Here is a 17,304-nt window from a genome sequence, read left to right as displayed (position 1 = left end):
TTATTTCTTAATGCGCAGTGGTCAACGCGGCACTCTCTAGCTGCCAAGAGCACGTTTTACTATGCGCACCTAACCAGAGTGACGGGAGGAGCACATTTCAGAAAACGTGCTCAGCTCGTCGAGTAAATGCAATTTAAGCAATAAAATTAAAAATGCACCCAAAACCTAAACCAAACGTTGCATGTGGTTATTTCTTCATGCGCAGTGGTCAACGCGGCACTCTCTAGCTGCCAAGAGCACTTTTTACTATGCACACCCAACCAGAGTGACGGGAGGAGCACATTTCAGAAAACGTGCTCAGCTCGTCGAGAAAATGCAATTTAAGCAATAAAATTAAAAATGCACCCAAAACCTAAACCAAACGTTGCAGATGGTCATTTCTTCATGCGCAGTGGTCAACGCGGCACTCTCTAGCTGCCAAGAGCACTTTTTACTATGCGCATCCAACCAGAGTGACGGGAGGAGCACATTTCAGAAAACGTGCTCAGCTCGTCGAGAAAATGCAATTTAAGCAATAAAATTAAAAATGCACCTAAAACCCAAACCAAACGTTGCAGGTGGTTATTTCTTCATATGCAGTGGTCAACGCGGCACTCTCTAGCTGCCAAGAGCACTTATTACTATGTGCACCCAACCAGAGTGACGGGAGGAGCACATTTCAGAAAACGTGCTCAGCTCGTCGAGAAAATGCGATTTAAGCAATAAAATTAAAAATGCACCTAAAACCCAAACCAAACGTTGCAGGTGGTTATTTCTTCATGCGCAGTGGTCAACGCGGCACTCTCTAGCTGCCAAGAGCACTTTTTACTATGCGCACCCAACCAGAGTGACGGGAGGAAGACATTTCAGACAACGTGCTCAGCTCGTCGAGAAAATGCGATTTAAGCAATAAAATTAAAAATGCACCTAAAACCTAAACCAAACGTTGCAGGTTGTTAGAGATTTGCTCACTCCAACTTATTTTGCAAGAACCAAAACAGGAGACAAGCAAGTTCTTTTAGACACCTGCAGGTGGAGAGTCCATTCGTCGCTGTCTGAACAGCGATTATCGAATGAAGTCTAAAAGTCTCCTCCCTGCAAGGGCATATTTATTAGGAGGAACAGAGTGGGGGTGGGAGTGGACAGGTTTGGTGAACCCCCGGCCTCTGATAAGATCAGAGCAGGGGGTGTTTTACACTATTGTGGGAAACAGACTCTGCATTGTGAGGGCCAGACGTGATTGATTTACTTATTACATTGTGAGGGCCAGACGTGGTTGATTTAATTATTACATTGTGAGGGCCAGACGTGATTGATTTAATCATTACAGTCTACATTCCAACATAATCATAGGATCAAACTAACCTGAAAACCCTAACATCTCCCTCCTGATTTATCATATGATTATGCCACCCCAAACAACAACGATAAGCAAGAGAAAAAAAAACATATATACGTATAATGAAGAAAGTAGAATGGTAAAAATAAAAACAACAAACAATGATAGCAACACTTTCCAGTGAAGATGAGGCATTACCTCAAACTTATTGTGTAAGCGAAAAACCTGCTGGCCAGATGTTATTAGCAGGAAAATTCTTACACGGTCCCTTTGCCTAAGACGACCAGAATGCTATCAATAAAAAAAAAAAAAACACAGAAACAGTACATCATTGTATCCATCACTTGTGAAGCATTTTCGATGGTCAAATCATCAAGTTTCTGTAAAACATGCTCAACAGAACAGCATCTACGCAATCCACGTCTCATTATCATTATCACAACTGTCACGTCTAAGAAGTTGTATATGTGCCCGTGTTTTCGTCAGCTGATGATGTTCTAGTCTGTAGGTGAGGTCAGTCACACACACCGGCGCACACACTCTTGTCCAGTTGGCAGGCAGCATCGGACAACTCCTGTGACCACAAAACCATGATCCGTACTGAACAGGCACGTGCACTCATAGGATGCAGGTGAGGCAGTGCCTCTGAACTTCTGGATGAAGTAGGTCCCGTCCGATGGTGCAGCCATGTTGGTAGTAGAGCCCTTACACCTTGAAAACGGCTCTCTCATCCTGGCACACAGCGGTGATGTCCAAAACTCCCATCCAGTTTCCTCCTGGAGAGCAGTCGTCGTTAATGCATTTGTGGGTCCTGCAACCTTGGGTGCAACATGTGTAGTCAGCAAGACTTGGAATGGTCCCTCCCGTCGTGGCTGGCCCAGTTCCTTCCTTTGATGACCTCGATGTAGACCCAGTCTCCTGGATTGATGGGGTTGTCGACCTGTGAGGAGGAAAGATCAAGCGGCAGTAAATTTGTCTTTGACACAGTTTGAGCGTCCTGATCATATAATCTGCCAAGGACTGCTCTTCATCTGTTGTTTGCAACTCTCGTAGTCAATTGTAGTGCCCATTTAACTGGCAAATAGGAATGTTTGTGGGAAGAGTTTGAACACTTCCTAATGATTCCCTTTAACCAAAAACTATTTATGACAGGGGCGTTCCCATTTATTGCCTCCTGGTTTAAAAGAGATTGTCTTATCCATGCCTTCTTTGTCCTCACACGCTCGCACCCACACAGGGTGTGAACACACACACACACACACACACACACACACGCACCCACGCAGACAAAGAGATTCTAATCCATCTCTCATGTAGCTTCTCTTGATAGAATCTCCTATTGGTAAATGTATAGCAGACGTTTTAGCATATAATCCCATACTCTGCTCTCTCACTTCTACTTTTTCATGTCGGTGCAGTCGTAGGTGGCCCCTATTGCAGTCATTGTCTTGTTAACTGTTGCCTTGTGACTCCTATGCATGATTGTGTGAATGTTAAAAATTGAACGTACCTAACTTTCTGACCATCCAACCTCCACTGTGGTGCAAAAAAACTTACTATTGTATTGAGTAGGTACATTGAGCAACCTAGCTTCCTCCTGACTGCCAAATGTCCTGTTCTAAAATTTATATAACTCGACCTCTACGTTTTAAGCTTGATGAGCCAAAATATAAGATCTTGCTCTTGTTTCCTACCGTTTTAGTCTATTTGTTTTATCCAAATCCGTTCAATCTCTGATTATAATCTGTAGCCCTACGTATTTTTCAAATTTTTATTTATTTATTTATCAAATCTCCTCAGTTCTGTCAAACTCAGTGCACAATGAACCTCCCTTCCACTTTGAACCAAGCTTCACCAAATTTGGGAACGCCGTAGCAAGGAGTGCGATTTGGTTGTCAGACACTCCAAGTCCATATCTTTTTGCCGCACTTCACCCTATCAAGTTGGTGTTCTTTTGTTGTTGCTTCAGAGTGACCCCATCCATCACTCTTGAATGAGTCCATTGTTCAAATGAGTCAATTTTCATCATTGTGAGTTCCTCCGCTTTCCACTGTCTTTTCTCGTCCCCGAGGATGTTGTATTTCCTCTGGAGTGTACTTGTCCTCCTCCAAGCACAACAGCAGTCTTTTCTTGTCCTTCGCCAAAGGTCAAAGGTGCTTCAGAGCCAGGCACCATTTTGTGGTTGTTCACGGCTGCAGGCGAAGACTCGGATTGGGTTTCAGGGGCCCTGACACTGAGAATGACAGGCTGGTTTGAACACTTGTAAGACTATCTCCAAATGTAGCTGCTTCCATCAATTTGCTGGTAATGTTTGTTTACCAAACTTCAAATTCTTCTAATAACAGAGGTCTCGTTTTTATATCGTAAATCCTGCAACTCATCCTATTTTTTTTTTTTGAGCTACATTTTATCTATCTATAGTTCCAATTTAATCGGACAGTATGTTGTCTTCAGTATCATTATTGAAAATCAACTCATCGAGGTCTGCTTTCCACATCAAGCCCTGATCTGTATGTCTTGACCTATCACATGTTATTGTCATGCTTGCTCAAAAATGTGACTTAGAGTATGGTGCTGTGAATTCTCAATCTCCCCAATGAAATTGGATCTCCCCTCGTAGTTCTTATCGTTCTCATGTTCCTGTTAGCCTGCAATTGTCCAAATCAAAAATGTTTTCTTTTAACTGTCTTTCTTTTGAACCTCTAAATCTCTCGTGTTGCTAACCTATCTACACCAGAACAAAAAAAATTACCACAATATAACACCAAATGTATTCGAAAATTCATTGTCATAAAGTGTTGTATTATTACTATCTTCCACTATCTGTCCTACTCACTCCCCCCCTTTTTGAGGCCTGGCAACGCCCATGCCTCACACCTTGACAAACTTTTTGGGAGAATGTGTTCTTTACTACATACGATTCCATCATTATTTAATTTGACTTACTTTCCAAAACGCTTCTCAATTTCTCAGTTCACACATCTTCTACATGTGTTACTGGTTCTCCAGTTTTTTTTTCTAGTTAATTATCAATCCAAAAGCTACGTGTTTCTTTCTAACATTCAACCTGCTCAAAATCACTCTTTCATCAAAGTCGCTCTACTAATTTTCTATAGTAGTCGCCAACAACTTCAACCATTCAACCTGTAATTTCTTTTCATTCAGGCTATCATTCATCAATGTTCATTTGCATCTCACACGCAGTCTCCAAAAAGGAGTCTTTCTATCACATTGGTCCCAATTCATCCAAGCTCACCACACAACATTCATATATCATTTTCAACTTAGGTTTCCTGGTAGAACAATCCACCAATTCAAAAAAAACTTAACTAAAACAAACAACTGGCAAATTAATCTGAATTTTTTCTTTGTTTTTAAATTTGAAGAACTCAATCTCTCAGATTTAGCTTGCATTTAGAATTTTGTATAATCTTATAACACAACCAATCAATTATTCCTATTAAATGTAGCATTGCAAAATCTTAAATTCACAATTTAGCTTCCTCCAATTCCTGAAAGCATGTTCTGTCATTTTTTTTTTTTTTTTTTCCGAATTTCTCATGTGGGCTCGACACTTTACATGCACTAGTGTGGATTAGTTTCTGTTTGCAAACAGATTTCTCTCTTTTTCCTCTCATTTTTATCTTTCAAAATCATTTCTGTTCTGCGGTGCAAATTGGATAGACCACAGTCTAGCAATTTTTTTTTTATACTAAAACTTTAGCCAATGTTCATCATTTTAACATATACGCACACACATGCACAGCCCTCGCATGCAAAAGGTAGGTCTCAGCCACAATGATTCGTCACAGGCTGGCCATTTCCTGTGGTCGATCATGAGCTGGTCCCTCCCATGCACACGAGGACAGCACATTCTAATTTTATTTATTTATCTTCTAGAAGCAAGTTGCATTTCTTTACCACTTGATTTGCATATTTTAACTTCAGTGTAACACAATTTGAGCTCTAGTCATTTGTAATTTGGGCATACAAACAGCATTGTCATACTTCTTGGATGGACAGGACTTCTAATAATCTAAAAAAAAATTCTAATAATCTGACAATGACATGTTTTGCTGTCATATGGGCATCTATTCTTTCTTTCTCTGTATGAGCATAAGCGGTCAAAGAGGAGGAAGCTTGTCATGCTAAAAATTTGGCTTCTCCTCTGCTCCTTCCTCCACCCTTTGATTGATATTGTTTTGCAAAACGACACTCTCGTGCGAAGTGTCCTCGTCTCCCACAGTTCCAACAGTTGTCAGAATCCCGTGGGGGTTTTGAATTATATGGCGGCCTGCGACCTTGTTGGCCTCTACCTCTCCCTCTAACCTGCTGGGACCCTTGGAAGAAGACTGTTGTATCTTCATCTAGTTCATCATCATCATTATCTAGATGAAATACATCAGAACTTTTGCCTTTTTTGATCACCTTTTCAGCATGTCTGGCCCATTGCATAGTTGTTGTCACACTTGCAACATCCACTTCCACCAAATGTTTCCTCACCAAGTTGCCTATTTCAGGGCGGAAATTAGTGAGGAGCGCATTTTTGAGCTGTTGTTGATAAGCACCCTCAGCTGTATCATTGAATGGGATGCCACTATGCACCCTGAATTCTTTTTCAAATCTCAATTGAATGGCGGCCTCATCACTTTTCAACTTTCTATCTTTTGTCTTTTGGATTTGTTCTCTTCTTTCTTGTGAAGCTTTCAACCACATTTTAGCACAATCCAATTCACTCTCTTTTCTTTTCTTTTTCAGTCCATTTTTCTTTTTATCCACACTCTCTTCTAAAACATCAACTACTATCTTCCACACTTCAACTCTCAACTTCCCTTCTACTCCATACTTTTTCTTCCACTTCGGCATATATTGCATACAATTAAGAAATCTACTCGCCATGTACTTCTCATCTCCGTCAAGAGGTAGAGATTTACCGTTCTTATTTCCCATCTTAATTTTAGTAGCTTAAGGTTTTACAATTTTTTTTCAATTTTTTTTCTTTGAGGATCCTCAATGCAGGTTTAAATTGACCTTTCAACAAATTACTAGCCTGTATTATTGCCGTGGATCAATGCTAGAACTGCTTCTTAGTCAACTTATCCTACCAGTCACACACTCAATCACACAAACTCCAGCGCTTTTTTAGGCCTATCCAGGGATGGGTGTAAAACCCTCCCAAACAGCTTTGGAAAAACGGACAAAAGAAAAAATCTACGCCCTTCTTCAATTAAGAAAAAGAAGCTCTGTTTTTCTTAGCCCGTTTCTTCCACTGGGATTTGAACCCAAGCTGTTCTTTGGCTTGGAAAAACATACAAAGAAAAATCTACGCCCTTCTTTGATTAACAAAAAAGAAGCTCCGTGTTTCTTAGCACGTTCCTTCCACTGGGACTTTAACCCAAGCCAGATCCCTCAGCTCGGAAAAACAGACAAAGAAGAGTCTACACACTTCTTCGATGAACGAAAAAGAAGCTCTGCCTTTCTTAGCCTGTTTCTTCCACTGGGACTTGAACCCAAGCTATCTCCCGTGCACCTCTATGTGTTACGCGTTTAACAACACAACACAATTTCAAGAACTTACTTGTCCCCTGGTTCGTTGCACTGCCGGGTCCCGTCAATCCACCTCTGTCAGACGAAGGCAGACCTAAGATGCTGGCCCAGCGAAGAATTTCCTTCCCAGGTCTTTCTTTACCAGGTCCGGCTAGTGGACGCTGGCCCGTCGACGGTGTACAGCGCGTCGTCCTCCGTCAGCCAGATGATGGGTATGAGGGTCCCGGGTTTCGGCACCAAAATGTTAGAGATTTGCTCACTCCAACTTATTTTGCAAGAACCAAAACAGGAGACAAGCAAGTTCTTTTAGACACCTGCAGGTGGAGAGTCCATTCGTCGCTGTCTGAACAGCGATTATCGAATGAAGTCTAAAAGTCTCCTCCCTGCAAGGGCATATTTATTAGGAGGAACAGAGTGGGGGTGGGAGTGGACAGGTTTGGTGAACCCCCGGCCTCTGATAAGATCAGAGCAGGGGGTGTTTTACACTATTGTGGGAAACAGACTCTGCATTGTGAGGGCCAGACGTGATTGATTTACTTATTACATTGTGAGGGCCAGACGTGGTTGATTTAATTATTACATTGTGAGGGCCAGACGTGATTGATTTAATCATTACAGTCTACATTCCAACATAATCATAGGATCAAACTAACCTGAAAACCCTAACACAGGTGGTTATTTCTTCATGCGCAGTGGTCAACGCTGCACTCTCTAGCTGCACATTTTACTATGCGCACCCAACCAGAGTGACGGGAGGAGCACATTTCAGAAAACTTGCTCAGCTCGTCGAGAAAATGCGATTTAAGCAATAAAATTAAAAATGCACCTAAAACCTAAACCAAACGTTGCAGGTGGTTATTTCTTCGTGCGCAGCAGTCAACGCGGCACTCTCTAGCTGCCAAGAGCACTTTTTACTATGCGCACCCAACCAGAGTGACGGGAGGAGCGCATTTCAGAAAACGTGCTCAGCTCGTCGAGAAAATGCGATTTAAGCAATAAAATTAAAAATGCACCTAAAACCTAAACCAAAAGTTGCAGGTGGTTATTTCTTCATGCGCAGCAGTCAACGCGGCACTCTCTAGCTGCCAAGAGCACTTTTTACTATGCGCACCCAACCAGAGTGACGGGAGGAGCACATTTAAGAAAACGTGCTCAGCTCGTCGAGAAAATGCGATTTAAGCAATAAAATTAAATATGCAACTAAAACCTAAACCAAACGCTTCAGATGGTCATTTCTTCATGCGCAGTGGTCAACGCGGCACTCTCTAGCTGCCAAGAGCACTTTTTACTATACACACCCAACCAGAGTGACGGGAGGAGCACATTTCAGAAAACGTGCTCAGCTCGTCGAGAAAATGCAATTTAAGCAATAAAATTAAAAATGCACCCAAAACCTAAACCAAACGTTGCAGGTGGTTATTTCTTCATGCGCAGTGGTCAACGCGGCACTCTCTAGCTGCCAAGAGCACTTATTACTATGTGCACCCAACCAGAGTGACGGGAGGAGCACATTTCAGAAAACGTGCTCAGCTCGTCGAGAAAATGCGATTTAAGCAATAAAAGTAAAAATGCACGCAAAACATTAAACCAAACGTTGCAGGTGGTTATTTCTTCATGCGCAGTGATCAACGCGGCACTCTCTAGCTGCCAAGAGCATTTTTTACTATGCGCACCCAACCAGAGTGACGGGAGGAGCACATTTCAGAAAACGTGCTCAGCTCGTCGAGAAAATGCGATTTAAGCAATAAAATTAAAAATGCACCTAAAACCTAAACCAAACGTTGCAGGTGGTTATTTCTTCATGCGCAGTGGTCAACGCGGCACTCTCTAGCTGCCAAGAGCACTTTTTACTATGCGCACCCAACCAGAGTGACGGGAGGAGCACATTTCAGAAAACGTGCTCAGCTCGTCGAGAAAATGCGATTTAAGCAATAAAATTAAAAATGCACCTAAAACCTAAACCAAACGTTGCAGGTGGTTATTTCTTCGTGCGCAGCAGTCAACGCGGCACTCTCTAGCTGCCAAGAGCACTTTTTACTATGCGCACCTAACCAGAGTGACGGGAGGAGCACATTTCAGAAAACGTGCTCAGCTCGTCGAGTAAATGCAATTTAAGCAATAAAATTAAAAATGCACCCAAAACCTAAACCAAACGTTGCAGGTGGTTATTTCTTCATGCGCAGTGGTCAACGCGGCACTCTCTAGCTGCCAAGAGCACTTTTTACTATGTGCACCCAACCAGAGTGACGGGAGGAGCACATTTCAGAAAACGTGCTCAGCTCGTCCAGAAAATGCGATTTAAGCAATAAAATTAAAAATGCACCCAAAACCTAAACCAAACGTTGCAGGTGGTTATTTCTTCATGCGCAGTGGTCAACGCGGCACTCTCTAGCTGCCAAGAGCACTTTTTACTATGCGCACCCAACCAGAGTGACGGGAGGAGCACATTTCAGAAAACGTGCTCAGCTCGTCGAGAAAATGCGATTTAAGCAATAAAATTAAAAATGCACCCAAAACCTAAACCAAACGTTGCAGGTGGTTATTTCTTCATATGCAGCAGTCAACGCGGCACTCTCTAGCTGCCAAGAGCATTTTTTACTATGCGCACCCATCCAGAGTGACGGGAGGAGCACATTTCAGAAAACGTGCTCAGCTCGTCGAAAAAATGCGATTTAAGCAATAAAATAAAAAATGCACCTAAAACCTAAACCAAACGTTGCAGGTGGTTATTTCTTCATGCACAGTGGTCAACGCGGCACTCTCTAGCTGCCAAGAGCACTTTTTACTATGCGCACCCAACCAGAGTGACGGGAGGAGCACATGTCAGAAAACGTGCTCAGCTCGTCGAGAAAATGCGATTTAAGCAATAAAATTAAAAATGCACCTAAAACCTAAACCAAACGCTGCAGATTGTCATTTCTTCATGCGCAGCGGTCAACGCGGCACTCTCTAGCTGCCAAGAGCACTTTTTACTATGCACACCCAACCAGAGTGACGGGAGGAGCACATTCCAGAAAACGTGCTCAGCTCGTCGAGAAAATGCGATTTAAGCAATAAAATTAAAAATGCAACTAAAACCTAAACCAAACGTTGCAGGTGGTTATTTCTTCGTGTGCAGCAGTCAACGCGGCACTCTCTAGCTGCCAAGAGCACTTTTTACTATGCGCACCCACCCAGAGTGACGGGAGGAGCACATTTCAGAAAACGTGCTCACCTCGTCGAGAAAATGCGATTTAAGCAATAAAATTAAAAATGCACCTAAAACCTAAACCAAACGTTGCAGGTTGTTATTTCTTCATGCGCAGTGGTCAACGCGGCACTCTCTAGCTGCCAAGAGCACTTTTTACTATGCGCACCCAACCAGAGTGACGGGAGGAGCACATTTCAGAAAACGTGCTCAGCTCGTCGAGAAAATGCGATTTAAGCAATAAAATAAAAAATGCACCTAAAACCTAAACCAAACGTTGCAGGTGGTTATTTCTTCATGCGCAGTGGTCAACGCGGCACTCTCTAGCTGCCAAGAGCACTTTTTACTATGCGCACCCAACCAGAGTGACGGGAGGAGCACATTTCAGAAAACGTGCTCAGCTCGTCGAGAAAATGCGATTTAAGCAATAAAATTAAAAATGCACCCAAAACCTAAACCAAACGTTGCAGATGGTCATTTCTTCATGCGCAGTGGTCAACGCGGCACTCTCTAGCTGCCAAGAGCACTTTTTACTATGCGCACCCAACCAGAGTGACGGGAGGAGCACATTTCAGAAAACGTGCTCAGCTCGTTGAGAAAATGCGATTTAAGCTATAAAATTAAAAATGCACCCAAAACCTAAACCAAACATTGCAGGTGGTTATTTCTTCATGCGCAGTGGTCAACGCGGCACTCTCTAGCTGCCAAGAGCACTTTTTACTATGCACACCCAACCAGAGTGACGGGAGGAGCGCATTTCAGAAAACGTGCTCAGCTCGACGAGAAAATGCGATTTAAGCAATAAAATTAAAAATGCACCCAAAACCTAAACCAAACGTTGCAGGTGGTTATTTCTTCATGCGCAGTGGTCAACGCGGCACTCTCTAGCTGCCAAGAGCACTTTTTACGATGCACACCCAACCAGAGAGACGGGAGGAGCGCATTTCAGAAAACGTGCTCAGCTCGACGAGAAAATGCGATTTAAGCAATAAAATTAAAAATGCACCCAAAACCTAAACCAAACGTTGCAGGTGGTTATTTCTTAATGCGCAGTGGTCAACGCGGCACTCTCTAGCTGCCAAGAGCACTTTTTACTATTCGCACCCAACCAGAGTGACGGGAGGAGCACATTTCAGAAAACGTGCTCAGCTCGTCGAGAAAATGCGATATAAGCAATAAAATTAAAAATGCACCCAAAACCTAAACCAAACGTTGCATGTGGTTATTTCTTCATGCGCAGTGGTCAACGCGGCACTCTCTAGCTGCCAAGAGCACTTTTTACTATGCGCACCCAACCAGAGTGACGGGAGGAGCACATTTCAGAAAACGTGCTCAGCTCGTCGAGAAAATGCAATTTAAGCAATAAAATAAAAAATGCACCTAAAACCTAAACCAAAAGTTGCAGGTGGTTATTTCTTCATGCACAGCAGTCAACACGGCACTCTCTAGCTGCCAAGAGCACTTTTTACTATGCACACCCAACCAGAGTGACGGGAGGAGCACATTTCAGAAAACGTGCTCAGCTCGTCGAGAAAATGCAATTTAAGCAATAAAATTAAAAATGCACCCAAAACCTAAACCAAACGTTGCAGATGGTCATTTCTTCATGCGCAGTGGTCAACGCGGCACTCTCTAGCTGCCAAGAGCACTTTTTACTATGCGCATCCAACCAGAGTGACGGGAGGAGCACATTTCAGAAAACGTGCTCAGCTCGTCGAGAAAATGCGATTTAAGCAATAAAATTAAAAATGCACCTAAAACCCAAACCAAACGTTGCAGGTGGTTATTTCTTCATATGCAGTGGTCAACGCGGCACTCTCTAGCTGCCAAGAGCACTTATTACTATGTGCACCCAACCAGAGTGACGGGAGGAGCACATTTCAGAAAACGTGCTCAGCTCGTCGAGAAAATGCGATTTAAGCAATAAAATTAAAAATGCACCTAAAACCCAAACCAAACGTTGCAGGTGGTTATTTCTTCATGCGCAGTGGTCAACGCGGCTCTCTCTAGCTGCCAAGAGCACTTTTTACTATGCGCACCCAACCAGAGTGACGGGAGGAGCACATGTCAGAAAACGTGCTCAGCTCGTCGAGAAAATGCGATTTAAGCAATAAAATTAAAAATGCACCTAAAACCTAAACCAAACGCTGCAGATGGTCATTTCTTCATGCGCAGCGGTCAACGCGGCACTCTCTAGCTGCCAAGAGCACTTTTTACTATGCACACCCAACCAGAGTGACGGGAGGAGCACATTCCAGAAAACGTGCTCAGCTCGTCGAGAAAATGCGATTTAAGCAATAAAATTAAAAATGCAACTAAAACCTAAACCAAACGTTGCAGGTGGTTATTTCTTCGTGTGCAGCAGTCAACGCGGCACTCTCTAGCTGCCAAGAGCACTTTTTACTATGCGCACCCACCCAGAGTGACGGGAGGAGCACATTTCAGAAAACGTGCTCACCTCGTCGAGAAAATGCGATTTAAGCAATAAAATTAAAAATGCACCTAAAACCTAAACCAAACGTTGCAGGTTGTTATTTCTTCATGCGCAGTGGTCAACGCGGCACTCTCTAGCTGCCAAGAGCACTTTTTACTATGCGCACCCAACCAGAGTGACGGGAGGAGCACATTTCAGAAAACGTGCTCAGCTCGTCGAGAAAATGCGATTTAAGCAATAAAATAAAAAATGCACCTAAAACCTAAACCAAACGTTGCAGGTGGTTATTTCTTCATGCGCAGTGGTCAACGCGGCACTCTCTAGCTGCCAAGAGCACTTTTTACTATGCGCACCCAACCAGAGTGACGGGAGGAGCACATTTCAGAAAACGTGCTCAGCTCGTCGAGAAAATGCGATTTAAGCAATAAAATTAAAAATGCACCCAAAACCTAAACCAAACGTTGCAGATGGTCATTTCTTCATGCGCAGTGGTCAACGCGGCACTCTCTAGCTGCCAAGAGCACTTTTTACTATGCACACCCAACCAGAGTGACGGGAGGAGCACATTTCAGAAAACGTGCTCAGCTCGTCGAGAAAATGCGATTTAAGCAATACAATTAAAAATGCACCCTAAACCTAAAGCAAACGTTGCAGGTGGTTATTTCTACATGTGCAGTGGTCAACGCGGCACTCTCTAGCTGCCAAAGGCATTTTTTACTATGCGCACCCAACCAGAGTGACGGGAGGAGCACATTTCAGAAAACGTCCTCAGCCCGTCGAGAAAATGCGATTTAAGCAATAAAATTAAAAATGCACCTAAAACCTAAACCAAACGTTGCAGGTGGTTATTTCTTCATGCGCAGTGGTCAACGCGGCACTCTCTAGCTGCCAAGAGCACTTTTTACTATGCACACCCAACCAGAGTGACGGGAGGAGCACATTTCAGAAAACGTGCTCAGCTCGTCGAGAAAATGCGATTTAAGCAATAAAATTAAAAATGCACCTAAAACCTAAACCGAACGTTGCAGATGGTCATTTCTTCATGCGCAGTGGTCAACGCGGCACTCTCTAGCTGCCAAGAGCACTTTTTACTATGCGCACCCAACCAGAGTGACGGGAGGAGCACATTTCAGAAAACGTGCTCAGCTCGTCCAGACAATGCGATTTAAGCAATAAAATTAAAAATGCACCCAAAACCTAAACCAAACGTTGCAGGTGGTTATTTCTTCATGCGCAGTGGTCAACGCGGAACTCTCTAGCTGCCAAGAGCACTTTTTACTATGCGCACCCAACCAGAGTGACGGGAGGAGCGCATTTCAGAAAACGTGCTCAGCTCGTCGAGAAAATGCGATTTAAGCAATAAAATTAAAAATGCACCTAAAACCTAAACCAAAAGTTGCAGGTGGTTATTTCTTCATGCGCAGCAGTCAACACGGCACTCTCTAGCTGCCAAGAGCACTTTTTACTATGCGCACCCAACCAGAGTGACGGGAGGAGCACATTTCAGAAAACGTGCTCAGCTCGTGGAGAAAATGCGATTTAAGCAATAAAATTAAAAATGCACCCAAAACCTAAACCAAACGTTGCAGATGGTCATTTCTTCATGTGCAGTGGTCAACGCGGCACTCTCTAGCTGCCAAGAGCACTTTTTACTATGCACACCCATCCAGAGTGACGGGAGGAGCGCATTTCAGAAAACGTGCTCAGCTCGTCGAGAAAATGCGATTTAAGCAATAAAATTAAAAATGCACCCAAAACCTAAACCAAACGTTGCAGGTGGTTATTTCTTCATGCGCAGTGGTCAACGCGGCACTCTCTAGCTGCCAAGAGCTCTTTTTACTATACACACCCAACCAGAGTGACGGGAGGAGCACATTCCAGAAAACGTGCTCAGCTCGTCGAGAAAATGCGATTTAAGCAATAAAATTAAAAATGCACCCAAAACCTAAACCAAACGTTGCAGATGGTCATTTCTTCATGTGCAGTGGTCAACGCGGCACTCTCTAGCTGCCAAGAGCACTTTTTACTATGCACACCCAACCAGAGTGACGGGAGGAGCGCATTTCAGAAAACGTGCTCAGCTCGTCGAGAAAATGCGATTTAAGCAATAAAATTAAAAATGCACCCAAAACCTAAACCAAACGTTGCAGGTGGTTATTTCTTCATGCGCAGTGGTCAACGCGGCACTCTCTAGCTGCCAAGAGCACTTTTTACTATGCGCACCCAACCAGAGTGACGGGAGGAGCACATTTCAGAAAACGTGCTCAGCTCGTCGAGAAAATGCGATTTAAGCAATAAAATTAAAAATGCACCCAAAACCTAAAACCAAACGTTGCAGGTGGTTATTTCTTCATATGCAGCAGTCAACGCGGCACTCTCTAGCTGCCAAGAGCACTTTTTACTATGCGCACCCAACCAGAGTGACGGGAGGAGCACATTTCAGAAAACGTGCTCAGCTCGTCGAGAAAATGCGATTTAAGCAATAAAATATAAAATGCACCTAAAACCTAAACCAAACGTTGCAGGTGGATATTTCTTAATGCGCAGTGGTCAACGCGGCACTCTCTAGCTGCCAAGAGCACTTTTTACTATGCGCACCCAACCAGAGTGACGTGAGGAGCACATTTCAGAAAACGTGCTCAGCTCGTCGAGAAAATGCAATTTAAGCAATAACATTAAAAATGCACCTAAAACCTAAACCAAACGTTGCAGGTGGTTATTTCTTCATGCGCAGTGGTCAACGCGGCACTCTCTCGCTGCCAAGAGCACTTTTTACTATGCGCACCCAACCAGAGTGACGGGAGGAGCACATTTCAGAAAACGTGCTCAGCGCATCGAGAAAATGCGATTTAAGCAATAAAATTAAAAATGCACCTAAAACCTAAACCAAACGTTGCAGGTGGTTATTTCTTCATGCGCAGTGGTCAACGCGGCACTCTCTAGCTGCCAAGAGCACTTTTTACTATGCGCACCCAACCAGAGTGACGGGAGGAGCACATTTCAGAAAACGTGCTCAGCTCGTCGAGAAAATGCAATTTAAGCAATAAAAATAAAAATGCAATTAAAACCTAAACCAAACGTTGCAGGTGGTTATTTCTTCGTGCGCAGCAGTCAACGCGGCACTCTCTAGCTGCCAAGAGCACTTTTTACTATGCGCACCCAACCAGAGTGACGGGAGGAGCACATTTCAGAAAACGTGCTCAGCTCGTCGAGTAAATGTGATTTAAGCAATAAAATTAAAAATGCACCCAAAACCTAAACCAAACGTTGCAGGTGGTTATTTCTTCATGCGCAGTGGTCAACGCGGCACTCTCTAGCTGCCAAGAGCACCTTTTACTATGCGCACCAAACCAGAGTGACGGGAGGAGCACATTTCAGAAAACGTGCTCAGCTCGTCGAGAAAATGCGATTTAAGCAATAAAATTAAAACTGCACCCAAAACCTAAACCAAACGTTGCAGATGGTCATTTCTTCATGCGCAGTGGTCAACGCGGCACTCTCTAGCTGCCAAGAGCACTTTTTACTATGCGCACCCAACCAGAGTGACGGGAGGACCACATTTCAGAAAACGTGCTCAGCTCGTCGAGAAAATGCGATTTAAGCAATAAAATTAAAAATGCACCCAAAACCTAAACCAAACGTTGCAGGTGGTTATTTCTTCATGCGCAGCAGTCAACGCGGCACTCTCTAGCTGCCAAGAGCACTTTTTACTATGCGCACCCAACCAGAGTGACGGGAGGAGCACATTTCAGAAAACGTGCTCAGCTCGTCGAGAAAATGCGATTTAAGCAGAGAAATTAAAAATGCACCCAAAACCTAAACTAAACGTTGCAGGTGGTTATTTCTTCATGCGCAGTGGTCAACGCGGCACTCTCTAGCTGCCAAGAGCACTTTTTACTATGCGCACCCAACCAGAGTGACGGGAGGAGCACTTTTCAGAAAACGTGCTCAGCTCGTCGAGAAAATGCGAATTAAGCAATAAAATTAAAAATGCACCCAAAACCTAAACCAAACGTTGCAGATGGTCATTTCTTCATGTGCAGTGGTCAACGCGGCACTCTCTAGCTGCCAAGAGCACTTTTTACTATGCGCACCCAACCAGAGTGACGGGAGGAGCACATTTCAGAAAACGTGCTCAGCTCGTCGAGAAAATGCGATTTAAGCAATAAAATTAAAAATGCACCTAAAACCCAAACCAAACGTTGCAGGTGGTTATTTCTTCATGCGCAGTGGTCAACGCGGCACTCTCTAGCTGCCAAGAGCACTTTTTACTATGCGCACCCAACCAGAGTGACGGGAGGAGCACATTTCAGAAAACGTGCTCAGCTCGTCGAGAAAATGCGATTTAAGCAATAAAATTAAAAATGCACCCAAAACCTAAACCAAACGTTGCAGATGGTCATTTCTTCATGCGCAGTGGTCAACGCGGCACTCTCTAGCTGCCAAGAGCACTTTTTACTATGCGCACCCAACCAGAGTGACGGGAGGACCACATTTCAGAAAACGTGCTCAGCTCGTCGAGAAAATGCGATTTAAGCAATAAAATTAAAAATGCACCCAAAACCTAAACCAAACGTTGCAGGTGGTTATTTCTTCATGCGCAGCAGTCAACGCGGCACTCTCTAGCTGCCAAGAGCACTTTTTACTATGCGCACCCAACCAGAGTGACGGGAGGAGCACTTTTCAGAAAACGTGCTCACCTCGTCGAGAAAATGCGATTTAAGCAATAAAATTAAAAATGCACCTAAAACCTAAACTAAACGTTTCAGGTGGTTATTTCTTCATGCGCAGTGGTCAACGCGGCACTCTCTAGCTGCC

General features: G+C 43.7%; 1 long non-coding RNA gene across 1 annotated transcript; it reads right to left on the bottom strand.

Moving 5' to 3' along the window:
- Window positions 1–992: 992 nt before the first annotated feature.
- Window positions 993–4,835, bottom strand: LOC125985995 (uncharacterized). The gene is made up of 2 exons (XR_007487507.2): window positions 2,030–4,835; window positions 993–1,892 (listed from the first exon to the last, which is right to left on the bottom strand). It is a non-coding gene; the product is annotated as an uncharacterized lncRNA (long non-coding RNA).
- Between the last annotated feature and the right edge of the window lie 12,469 nt (window positions 4,836–17,304).

This window comes from Syngnathus scovelli, chromosome 18, assembly GCF_024217435.2.
Source record: "Syngnathus scovelli strain Florida chromosome 18, RoL_Ssco_1.2, whole genome shotgun sequence".
NCBI classification, from domain to species: Eukaryota; Metazoa; Chordata; class Actinopteri; order Syngnathiformes; family Syngnathidae; genus Syngnathus; species Syngnathus scovelli.
Note: the sequence above shows the minus strand (reverse complement) of the source record. Positions and strands in the feature narration are given on the sequence as shown.